Source organism: Pelodiscus sinensis, chromosome 2 (assembly GCF_049634645.1).
Source record: "Pelodiscus sinensis isolate JC-2024 chromosome 2, ASM4963464v1, whole genome shotgun sequence".
NCBI classification, from domain to species: Eukaryota; Metazoa; Chordata; order Testudines; family Trionychidae; genus Pelodiscus; species Pelodiscus sinensis.
This window is the reverse complement of record NC_134712.1, coordinates 9459112-9471946: the sequence shown is the minus strand read 5'-3', so window position 1 is coordinate 9471946 and position 12835 is coordinate 9459112. Positions and strand designations below refer to the sequence as shown.

The window sequence follows — 12835 nt, the reverse complement described above, 5'->3', positions numbered from 1 at the left end:
GGATCCTGGCAGAAAAGGAACCAGTGAGGAAGGCCAAATGGTCAAAAATAAATTAAAATAGAGGGACTGGGAGAAAGGCAAAGACTCAGTCCCTCACCACTGCATATTAGTGCTTTTTTGTTCTTGTTTCAGGGTGAAACACCATCCTGCTCTGAGAGACAGCACGAGGCTTTTGTTCTATATAAGCCCCATTGCACTCCTATATAGACTAAGGCCAATATTTTAAGTGAGTGATTGGTGATTACGAGTGCCACCATTTTTCTGTGCCCAATTTTCACAGGGGTGTGTGCACTCGGTAGTTCCTAACATTAGGCTGCTTTAGGGAGATTCAAGCTGGGCAACCAAAGTTATTACAGGTTGAACCTCCCTAGTCCAGCATCCTCAGGACCTGACTGGTTCTGAATGAGGACGTTTTCCAGAGCAGGGGAAGTCTATGCTGGCCCCCCTGTTGCTGGCCTCAGGCTCCGCTGCTGGACACCAGCCGTTGTTCCCAACCTCCCTTCCTGGCCCAACAGGGCTCCCAGACACCAGCCATGATGCCACTGACCCAGCTGGGCTTCTTGCCCCATCAGGGCTCCTGCCATTGGACCAGCAGGGCTCCCAGCTGCTGGCTTTCCTGCTGCCGGACTCCCAACCTACTACACTCTGGGGTCCAAGAACATCTGTGATCCTGCTGGACCATGGATGTTGTAAGACCACAGAGTCCCAGATTAGAGAGTTTCAACCTATAATCATTTACAAACCTTGGCCTGGAATCCTTCCGGTGCCTACAGCAGTGTCTCTCAAAGTGGTCCGTGGACCCACTCTGAGGAAGCTGCTAACAGGCCACTCCAGTTTGTTTATTTACCAGTTCCTCAGCCACGAAGCCTCATGATTCCCATTGGTTCCAGTTCACTGTTCGCAGCCAAGGGGAATCTCGGGAAGCAGTGAACTGGAGCCAATGAAAACCAGAGCGGCCAGTTAGCAGCTCTCAGAGTGGGTCTGCAGACCACTTTGAGAATCACCAGCCTACAGACTAGCTGCAGTACAGATGACAACAGCACACGCTGCTCCCAATGGCATTGCAACCCAGTTCCAGCTACTAGGAGAAGGAGAGAATCAGAGACTTTGCTTCCTCCAAATCCATCCATTACTGATCTGAGCTCCAGACCTGTGAGGTGCTCAGGACCACTTTCTGAGTAACAAATTACTTTTAGCTACAGGAGTCATAGGAGACACTCAGAGATTTGCAGGATCAGAGCCCTGAAAGGACTTTCGAACCTGTGGCCTGTAGTAGGTTAGGACAGTGATGTAGTAAGTTTAGGATTTACTGGTGTGACATTCTGACAGGTTTTCTGCTGTTAGTTATGATAAACATTTGGCTGTGTGCGTTTTTGCATGCTAGTGGGCTCCCCTCAAAAGCTGCACTCTCATTCGCACTGAAGACAAATCTGTTTAGGCTTCAGAAGTCAAACTTAAACCAAATTGCATTTTGTTTTTGCATCAATAAAAAATAGCAATCCTGAAATCTGGGGAGCTAAAGTCATCATTTCACTTGGTAGAAAAGTGAGCCCACAGCTCAGCTTAAACCTCAATTTCTTAACCCGTTTTGGCAGGGTAATCACCTTCTTGGCTGGAAGGCTAAAGAGATGGTTTCAATTCTGTGGTTAGCATAGAGGACTAGGAGTGAGAATTTCTGATTTCTATTCCCTGGCTCTGCCACAGACTTGCCATGTGATTCCATAAATCCATGTGCTATGTCTAGATTGCCCCCTCTTTCGCAAAAAATACAAATGAGGCAAAGCATGGAATATCGCCGTGCCTCATTTGCATAATGAATGAGGTTCTGTTTTTGTGCAAGAGGCTTTTGCACAAAAGGCCTTTGTATTCCCAGAACCAAACGTACATCAACAACAAGGGTAGAAATCTTACCACATAGTTTTACTCTGAGGATTTCCATTAAGAAGGCTACCTCCTAAATATGGTGCTTACTAGAGCTTGTCAAAAGGTGCTAATGACTTATCAAAAAATTCTCAGGTTTTGTTGGTTGTTTTTCTTAGAAATGTCCTATGTCAATATTTCATGTTTTCATGGAAATCTACTGTTAACTAAAATAATGGTTTCCAGTAAACATGTTCTGGCTTCAAAAGCAAAACCCAACATTTCTCTCTCTTAAAACAACAACCAAAAAAAACCAGAAAGTTGTTGTGGGTTTGGTTCTTTCATGAAATGAAATTGAGTAAAAATATTTGGCTTTTCATACCCTACACTCTTCTCTCAAAATGTTTTTTTCCCCTAGCTCTGGTATCACAAGGGTTCTACAATGTGGCCCCAAGTATCCATAAATTCCTTTAAAATTCTTTGATGAAAGAGTCTAAGTATAAAATAAATAAAAAGAAAATAAGAAAATATTAAATCATAACAACTGGTCTTACGCCCTAGAAAAAGGCAATAATGGAATCTATCTTAAGCACTTAAACTGGCCTAATGAGTGTTGTATCTGAGCACCATTCTCACCACACCCTTATGAGGAAGAGAAGAGCTATTATCCCCCTTTGAGGATGAGGAACTGAAGCAGTGAGAGACTATAGGTACATTTACATAGCAACAAGAAGAGAAAAGCAGCAGCAAGTTGCAGAAAAGGGTCATCTGTTTTGGGCTCATACTATGTGTTTCAGAATGGCAGCAGAAACATCACCCCTCAGGCTACAGTCTGAGCTGAGACACCCACCCCTCACCCAGGCTCCCACCCAAGAGAGAATGTCTACACTTGGATTTTTAGCCCCATGACACAAGCTAGTGCCAGGCTCACTGGCCCAGGGATTTTTGTGGTACGAACCTACTTGAAACGACCTGCCAAACCTCATGCAAGAAGCCTGTGGCAAAGCTTAGGATCCCAACGTTTGTGAGTACCAGCCTACTGCACTAGCCACTGGGTCATGTCTCCTCTCCAAGTCTCTGGATGCCAGCAGGGGCTGCTGGAATGAAGCAGAATTGAATTCAAACCTGGAGCTGAAACAGAATTGTTCAGCTGAAATTCCAGGTGGTTTCTCCTTTTGGCTGTGGATGTCTTTTGTTCTCCCGCTCTTTGATGTGCTGTGTTGCAGGGGAATTGCTGACAAGTTCTGGCTTCAGATGTTGTATCACAGCGGGATTTGTTAAATCTCCCAGGCAGTACACAGGCAGCATCGCCCCCCATTTCTATTCACATCCCAAAGGCAGATGGCTACAAGAAATGATTAAGCTCTTATTGTTCAAATTCGTGCTTTGTCCTCTGTGGGGAGGATTTTGGCTCTGGTCCAAGTGGGGGGGGGGACTCCATGTCAGGGGACTGCAATGTAGAAAAAGAAAGGGACTTATATCAACGAGCAATAGATGTTCAAGAGAGTTTGCGAGGACCAAACTTTGTTTTAACAGGCCGGCCAGACCTGCCGTCACTGAACATACCACTCTGCGAAAGGCACCTCCGCACTACAGAGTTAACTCAACATAAGGCAGAACACACTGCTCTAACTAGGGAGAGGTGCATACTGCATTGTTGCTTCCAGCTCTTTATCTTGCCTGCTACATAAAACTCATAAAACCACCTGGGCAAGGGCATGGACTGGTTTGCAATGTAGATAAGGTGGTGTCATATCAGAGACACTGTGTTACTTATGCCACTGTAAGAGGCCTCCAGGTGGTGTCCCACAATGCCCATCGGGACCACTCTGTTCACCGTTTTCAACTCCACTGCCCTGTAGCCAGGTACAGAGGTGAATTTCCCGTCCCTTTTAAGGTCCTGGGAAGTTTTGAAGTTGTTGTTCCTGTTGGATTGGCATGGAATGCAGCACCCTGCTGTGCATGCTGGCTCTATACAGCAAACGCATCCCTGCCTGGCGTACACAGGAGGTGGATCTCATGGGTCTGTGGGGAGAGGAAGCTGTACAGTGACAGCTCCACTCCAGCTGCAGGAACTTGGGCATTATGGCCAAATGCCTTGGGCATATAGTGGAAAAGGGGTGTGACAGGGACACAAAAAATCTAGGAGTTGATGCAGACATAATAGAAGGCAAGGGAGGAAAATAGCTGCTGCCCAAGGTCCTGAATGCTGGCCCTGGTACTTGTGGATCCCCAGGTCCGGGCCAGGAGCCAGATGCTCCAGCTGTGGCCCCAGACTGGACCAGTGAGGGGAATAGAGGGGGCAAAAAAGGGGGAGCACAGCACCCACCACCACATAAATTGTTCCAGCGCCAGTGTTCTTATCAACCCTGACATCCCGTCTTCTTTGTAACAACTCCTCTGAGGGGACTGTGTCTTCACTCATGTTGTATATCATCCTGCCCAGCCAGGACACAGGCTTACCGCTACTAAATAATAGTGGCCTCAGGAGTCCAATGTCTCTCGCTTTGGGACAGGGCTGACGTGCGTACCAGAGTCTGGAAGGCTGCATACACGCACAGGGGTATGTCATTTTCCTCAGAGAGAAAACGCTCTTCCCCATTTATGATCACTCCCTCTGCTGACCCCAGAGCACGCTTTGTTGAGCTACTTTATGGTTATCACTCTCCTAGTGAGACAGAAGCATTAGTTACCTGAGGGGAAAAGCCCATCAGTGTATTCATCAAGTACAAATAAACTGGCAGCAGGCAAAGCAGCACAGAGAAACTCCTCGGTCTTGATCCACAATTAGACAGGACAGTGGCCTCGTGGTCCCCCTCGGACAGGGGTATTCTGAGTGTGAAGGGCATCATGAATGAAAAATGCAGGAATGGTCAGTGGATAAATTGAGTCTTGCATCACTGTCGAAACGGAGTAGCAAGAGAAAGGCCTAGTCTAGGCTAGGATTTGTTTAAAACCCTGATATGAGAATATTTTAGCAAACACATTCAGGTCCAAAAAGGCGAAGACAGAGTAGGGAGGGAAAGTGTTACCAAGGGCCTTATAGAATCATAGAACTCTAGGGCTGGAAGAGACCTCAGGAGGTCATCGAGTCCAGCCCCCTGCCCAAAGCAGGACCAACCCCACCTAAATCAACCCAGCCAGGGCTTTGTCAAGCCAAGACTTAAAAACCTCTAGGGATGGAGATTCCACCACCTCCTTAGGTAACCCATTCCAGTGCTTCATCACATCCCTAGTGAAATAGTTTTTCCTACTATCCAACCTAGACCTCCCCCACTGTAACTTAAGATCATTGCTCTTTGCTTTGCCATCCGTCACTACTGAGAATAGCCTCTCTCCATCCTCTTTGGAACCTCCCTTCAGGAAGCTGAAGGTTGCTATCAAATCCCTGCTCACTTTTCTCTTCTGCAGACTAAATAAGCCCACATCCCTCAGCATCTCCTCATAGGTCATGTGCTCTGGCCCCCTAAGCATTTTGGTTGTCTTCCACTGGACCCTATCCAATGCATCCACATCCTTTCTGTAGTGGGGGGCCTAGAACTGGATGCAATATTCCAGGTGTTGCCTCATCAGTGCCAAATAAAGGGGAATAACAACTTCTCTAGATCTGCTGGCAATGCTCCTCCTAATGCACCCTAATATGCCATTAGCCTTCTTGGTTACAAGGGCGCCCTGTTGACTCATACCCAGCCTTGAACAGGAAGGGTTGTGGGAACATGATCCAATGGTGAGAACACAGAACCAAGGGTCTGGATTCCTTCTCACTGCTGTTCCTGTGAGAGTACTTACACAGATTCATTCTGGCTCTGTTTACCCATTTGACACACAATTCTAGCCCCCCCGAGAGTGTCTTCTCTATGGGACAGATCCTGGAAGCCTTACTCAGCCTCCTTTGGTAGTTCACTTGGGTTGCAGGCCAGTACAAAACAGCCGCTTTGGGAACTTATTCTCTAGGACACTCTCAGCCTACCCAGACTACTATACCCCTTGAAGGAGTCACATCCATCTTGTGTACCCCCAAGTTTCATCTCGCAAAACAATTTGCTTTCAAAATGAGACATAAAAATACAAAAGCGTCACAAGCTTCTCAGCCCCTACGGAGCCACTCAGAATGTGTTTCTAAACATTCCCAGCAGCTCTTTTGCAGCCTTGTTTGAAGGACAGGCTTGTAGACAGGGTGCTCAAGAGACCTTCTTTCAAATCCCAGCTCACCCAAAAGTCTTCTTGAGAAAGCTTGGGGAAGTCACTTTATCCACCCTATGCTTCAATGTCCTGTCTATAAAACGGAGATAAACAGCCCTGCCCTGAAGCATTAGAGGGTTGTGGGGACACACACACTAACAACAGACATGAGATACTTGGATAGTGCAATGATGGGAAATGTATAGACATTAGAGAAATGGAGAATCCTGCCTGTGAAACTGAATCCTTCTCTTGTCCTGGTCTGAACCTCCGTACCTCAGTTTCCCCATCTATACAAAGGTGGGGAGAGAGTTAACCTGCTTCATAGCTGTATTACAACAAAAACTTGCTGCTTATTACCTTATTGGGAAATTTTCAGGGGTATATTTGCACCAGAGACTAACAAGCATCCCCCTTATTTTTGAACTAACCCCTCTTCTTCCTTCCTCCTGCTAATCTCTAAAATGAACCACTGCCGACTAGAAGGCAAATGACTCTCTAAAAGGAAGGAGTAGGAAGGAAAACTTGCAAGGTAAATGTAATGGGCATACACATATCTGTCAAAATGACCTGTGCAGAGAGTCTAATTAGCCAAATGCAAAGTAGGGCCATGAGACCCAATTAATTACTGTTTACAAAGAGCATGGAGAGCCTCTGGTGAAAAACCACCACAGGTTTTGTTCTCTGTCTTATTGTTTGCTGCTATTGTCAGTGGCTATGGGAAGAGAAGTGATGGGGGGAAAAATAGGTAACAATCCCAAAACTTTCCAGACAATAAAAATACACCTACACAAGAGTTCATATTCTAGGCTACTCTTCCTTCAGATGTATTTCAGAGCCGAGTTCCATGTAGACACCAGGGCTGTAAATCCCTGTTAATGCACTGTGGGGAATCTACCTTCCAGAAGCAAACATAGTAGTAAAACTCTGATAGTCCGGCATCCAGCTGTTCGGCACTCCTGATACTCCGGCATCAAAATGCCAAGCGCTCCTAACCAGCTGATTAAAAAGCCTGCTGCTTAGCACAGGCACTGGCTGCAACCAGAGGGAGCATAGGGTTGGGGGAAGGAGGGAGGGAGTGGATCCTGTTACAGTATGGAGAAGAGCATTTTGCTTCAGCAAAGGGGAAAGGAGAGGAGGATCAGGTTACAGCATGGAGGAGATGCGAAGAGGAAAGGGGAGGGGAGAAGGAAGGAGATCATGTCCTGGTCAGCTGTTAAGCCGTACAGCTGTATCGCACCTCCTGATTCTCCAGCAAATCTGATAATCTGGCACCACCTAGGTCCAAAAGGTGCCAGATTATCGGAAGTCTACTGTAACTAGGATTATCACGATGTCTGGGTACAGAGAGGGTTTGAACAAACTTACAGAGCATTTTACAGGAATCATGGAAAATATTCCAACTGGCCTTGAGAACTTTTTGCCGTTCCCCCTGCCCTTATTATGAGCACAGGCTGCATGCAATTTGGCTAATGTGTTGCATTTAGAGAAGTCCAGGAAGAGCCAAGTGAAAAGCCACAAGAAGTTGCGTTGCTGTCATTTCTTAAAAGCTCCTATCTGCTTCATTATGATCGTATTTCCTAAGTGCATGCCCTGACATTCCCAGAGAAGATTTATTGTGGCTTCGCTAGCTGCAGGAAAGGAAATTGGTTAAAATAATTAATAGGCATTTATGACAGCCTGGCTTCTCATGCAGCCAAGAGGGTTTTTAGAGGTACTGAGCACCTGCAGTGCCACAGAACGCTGCAATACGCCTTTGGAATTCACGTCGCCGCTCTCCAAAGTAAAATCTGAACACAGGATTGGCCACCCACGTACAGGCCTGACAGGGATCAAAGTGCAAGGAGCTCCTGCATATACAGCCATGGACACAAGGGTATGATAGACTTGCCAGCCCCTGGGCAAAGTATGTGTCTGGGGGAGGAGGCTGGAACCATGCTCCTGGAAGGGGCAGGACAGCAGGCAGAGGGGGGGGGCTGGGAGCAGCCAGCCCACAATGCCACCAGCAGCATCCCCCCGCCCAGCCCTCAGAGCTGCCCAGAGCATACCACCTGGCATCCTAGTGACAATTTAGCTGTGGCAGCCTGGAGCTCCGGGCCCTTTTGAATCACTGGATCCCAGGGCAACTGTCCCCTTTGCCCCTTCATCCCCGCTCCTGTCAGCAGACCTCAGTGCAACCCAGATCTGGTGTCAAGGCTGTTCCCCACTCTGGCACAACAAATGCAGAAGCGGGGGCCCGCAAGAGAACCCCAAAACATTGTCTCTACAAAAACTTCCCCCCAGAATCCTAATACCCAGACTTTGGGTAATCCACTGACACCATCAAGTGCTTTTGAACCCACACACAGAGGGTTCTTCCCCAAAAGAGCTTGAAAAGAGAGAAAAGATGAAAACAAGCTGCAGTCTGTGATAGCTGGCCCCTCAGTCAGATAGACCTTCCAGGACACAGAAATTAACCAATACCAGTTAATTAGAAAAAGAAAACAAACTTATTATTAAAACAAAACTACCGTTGCAAGCATAATTGAGGTGGCTTGACGTAAGAGCCACCAATTGATATACTCAGAAAATTCCCTGGGTTAGAAAGCTTCATTACAAAAGAGAGAAAAAACAGTTTTAACAGCACAGACATCAGTTCCAAATCCTCAAACCAGAAAATAATAAAACCTGACGGGCTAACTAAACTTTGCCCTACTTATACATTATAAGAGGTCTTTTCTTGGAAAGAGATGGGCCTTCCCATCTCCCTGTTACCTGAAATAAACCACTCTGACTCAGACAATGGAGGGAAAAGATTCCTTTGTCCTAGTTTGAAATCCCTACCTGCATTACTATTGGCTGACCAGATACCTGGCTAAGCACAGGAGACACAGTTCACCCTTTAGTCCCTAGGTGTTGGCCAGCTCTCCTGGTTATGACACCTGGGTTAGCCAGAAACTTATCTCCCTCCTACTGCTAGTGTCAGCATTAACTGAAAAGTAGGGACACAGCCTTGTCCAGCCCTTTGCACCAGGCAACAGAGCTTTCATTGAAGCCAATGGGAACTGTTGGTGTTTGCAACCTCTGGAAAAAAAAATCAGACCCAAGCTGGTGGAAGATGGCCACTGAAAAAAAATGAAGGCATGCAAATACGTGGCCATGCAGGCGAATTTGGCATCATGGACCCAGAGCAGGCCTGGTGGCTTGGTTCCCGCATGAAAAGTTTTCATCTCATCCCAGATGTGACCATAGAGGAATGTGCAGTATTATAATGCACACATTATACACTCAACCAAGGCAGCACAGACATGGTGCCCAATTCTCCTCTCACCTCATTGGCTTTCATGGAGCCTCTGAGGATACACACTCCTGTAAGGAGAAGATGATCAGGCCCATTTAATATCATATGAAACACAGCGGGCAGCCACCTCATTGGCTGTAAATTGACGTAGCTCCATTGACTTCAGCTGGGATTGGAGGAGGAAATAGCAAAATACTGTCGAAAAGCTGACTCTGAGGAACCGAAGAGCTGAGACCCCACACATCTACAAGCACAGACACTTCTGCAAGGCTGGCTTGTGGGAGCACCTGAGCAGCAAATCCGCCAAACCTCTTCAAAGCTCCTTGTCAAACTCTTGAGAGACTCCCAATTCACTTCTACAGACCCCTGAAGTTCGGCTAGCTCGGATAAGGCTCAGGCAAATATCTCCACACGGGAGTCAGCTCAGTCAACATGCAGTAACCACATTGGGCAGTGTAGGTTCCGGGGGCACCACCGTGTTTTCATCCTCCTCATGGAAGTGATACAATCAGCTCACCATGGGCATTTCTCCTCACCCACCATGGGAAGAGCATGCCAGGGAAAAGTGAGGACGGCTGCAGCTCAGTATTGCTGCAGATCATCTGTAACCCAAACTCCTACTGGCTGTGGTTCACTGTCCCATGTAGCAGCACTTAGACCATGTACAGTGAGAATAACGAGTGATCTCTACAGATTTAGCTGAGAACCAGCTGGCTTTTAGCTCCAAGTGTAGACTGGCTCATGCACTCAACTCCAGAGGTCCCAGGCAGAGCCGGCTCTAGGTTTTTTACCGCCCCAAGCAAAAAAAAAATTTGGCCGACCCTCCCCATCCCCCTTGTCCCACTGCTGCAGGACAGGCACTGAGGAAAGCGCCCCTTTCACTTTGCGGCTCTTTGACTTCCACCACACTCTCCAGTCAAACCCAGCCTACCTCCTGTCTCCCCTCCACACATCCCAACCACCCCCACCCACTCTCCAAATCCAGTTTCCACCTTCTCTCCCCTCCCAGGCAAACCCGACCCCTCAGTGACCGGACCCAGTCTCCCCTCCCTTCTGTCCCCCCTCCTAATCCACCTTGTGCCATCTCTTCCCTCCCAGCCAAACCCGATCCCCGCCCCCACCCAATCCAGTCCACTCCCCTCTCCCACCTACCCCCTCTGACCAAACTCCGTCTCTTTTCCCTCTCCCCGCCAAACCTTTGTATCCCCTCCCCTCAGCATGCGCGGAAACATCGGAGCGCACTGGGGGAGGGGTGAAAGTCGCATGGGTCCCCCTGGGGATGCGCACGGACAGAGTCAGGAAACAAAGGGCAAGGCCAGGGACACCTTCCCCCCTCCCCCACTCCAAATCTCTGAGCCAGGGCAGGTGAGGCCCCCTCCAGTGGCTCCTCAGCGTCAGACTAACCAGATGGGGCTGCAAAGTAGCTCTCCCCTCCCCCCAGCCTAGGCGCCTCTGCTTGAATCATGCAGGACCTTCCTTCTGCCCAGCCCCATCAAGGCTGCAGCTCTCCCCTCCCTCTGCACCCAGCACTAAGGCAGAGAAAAGGGGGAGCGAGTCACCCCCCCCATTTGCCAATGTGCACCCCCCCCCCCCCCACACACACACACTCCTGCAAACTCCTTGGCCAAGGGTGCTCCCTCCGACCGGCAAGGCAGTCAGTGAGATGACCAAAGGCACCTGGCTCGCAGCGTGGTCCCTGGCTGCAGTGACCTGGCCCGCCCCTTGCCTGGCCCCAGGTCGCTCTGTGCAGCCTGCCCCGCGCAGCCTGGGGGGGAGCAGCTCGCCCACCAGGGCCATAGCGCTCCAGCGCCGCTCCTGTTCTCAAAGCCCATGGTGCGCCCCTGTCAGGGGGCGCACGCCCCCCAGTAGCCTCAGTGCCCCCTGACTGTCTTCACATGGCCCATCTCAGGGCGAGTTACAGTCTGTATGGGTTGCTCATCATCGGCTTCACAGCAGTTTATACTGGCCCTTTAAACAGGCCGAGTCCACACACAGATTCTCGTCGTAGCTGGGCACCCCCCCGGTAGGGGGACCCGGGCCCACCCTACTCCACCGGGTCCCGGCCCAGGGCCCTGTGAGCGACCGGGTATAGGGTCACTCCCTCGGTGGGGCTAGCTAGCCGAAACCCACCGAGGCTCTCGGGCCAAGAGGGGCGCCTCCCACTCCTGCCCTGGGCCACTTCCTACCTGGCCTTGCCCTGCTGGCTGCGATCTCCAGGCCGGCGTCCCCTCGGCAGGGAGTCTCCAGGTGACACCAACTCGCCTCTGCCTTCCTCCAGGCCTCTCCTGGCGTCCCCGGCAACTGCTGAGGGAGAGTTTCCCTCTCCAGTCCGTCTCCTGCAGCTGTACCCCTCCTAGGAGCTCTTGCTGCCTCTGTAGTCAGCCCGGCCCTCCTCTTCCAGCAACTGGGCCTCTCCTTTTATAGCTGGCAGCTGGGCTCATTAGCCTAACCATCTCAGCTGGTCTTCCAGCTTCCCTCAGGCTCGGGGCCTGAGCCTGGGGCTTAAAGGCCCAGTGCAGGGCAGGCGCCCTGTCACAGCCCCCTGCACGTCGGGCCATACTGGCTGGTGCCAGTCAGAGGAGCACGAACAATCCCCGAGCACCGGAGTCTGCTTCATGGGAGGCTCCCTCAGGCATTTCCTGCCCCACAGCCCCTGGGTGATGGACACCGGCAGCTGTGCTGGGAAGGCGACTGGAGCGGCGTGTGGCCAGTGCTCCTATGGGGCTGCCCCACCCTGCCCCATCACTACATCCTCTTGCGCTTAGAAGAGGGTGCACTTTTCTCCCCAGTGCCGAGGGAAAGCAGCGAGGCAGCCCCGGAACCATGATGTCATGGCGCTTCAGCCATCACTGCGGGGCTGCGAGCGTGACTTGCCCCACACACCCCGCCTGAGGAGGGTGGCTCGCTGCTGGCCCTTCGTGCGCTCCGCCACCCCGCCCATTGCCTTGGGCAGCCACAGGCAGGCCTGCGTCAAGCGGTAAGAGTCAGGAGTTCAGGAGTTCTCCAGACTGTCTCTCAGGGGCGGCCAGAACGCCGCCCCTGGCAATGTGCCGCCCCAAGCACGTGCTTGGTTTGCTGGTGCCTAGAGCTGGCCCTGGTCCCAGGTGTGGTTCTGCTTGTTCCCATTACTTGTGCTACCCTACAGAACACATTACAGCAAAATTATTTGAGCATTTGCATCAGCAGAGCCAAATGGTTTACACAGAAGTTCCACTTGCCCCTGACCCCACACACAGTACGTGTGTGTGTGTGGGGGGGGGGGTTCTCTCTGATCTGACCGCAAGACCTGCAGAGCAGGGTCAAGAAAGCCTGTTTTCTACTATAGTGCACTGTGTAACTCAGGGATGGGCCACTGGGCTAGTGAGCGGGACACATAAGTAGCCCTCCTTCATCCCAGTGAGCTGCAAGATCGTCGTGACTAAGACAATCTCCTGGAATAGGGTAGTTTGATAAATGTGCTTGCTTACCTACGTGCTGACTGAACAGTTGCAGCACTTTGACCAGATGCAGAGC

The 12835-nt window shown here is 50.2% G+C and overlaps 1 protein-coding gene across 5 annotated transcripts in view; it reads right to left on the bottom strand.

Moving 5' to 3' along the window:
• Positions 1 to 11734, bottom strand: part of FAM135B (family with sequence similarity 135 member B) — a 388356-nt gene extending 376622 nt beyond the window's left edge. For all 5 annotated transcript variants that reach the window (XM_075920076.1, XM_075920075.1, XM_075920080.1 and 2 more), the window contains exon 1: positions 11509 to 11734. The gene's annotated coding sequence lies outside the window, so the exon portion shown is untranslated. The remainder of the gene's footprint in view (positions 1 to 11508) is intronic.
• Between the last annotated feature and the right edge of the window lie 1101 nt (positions 11735 to 12835).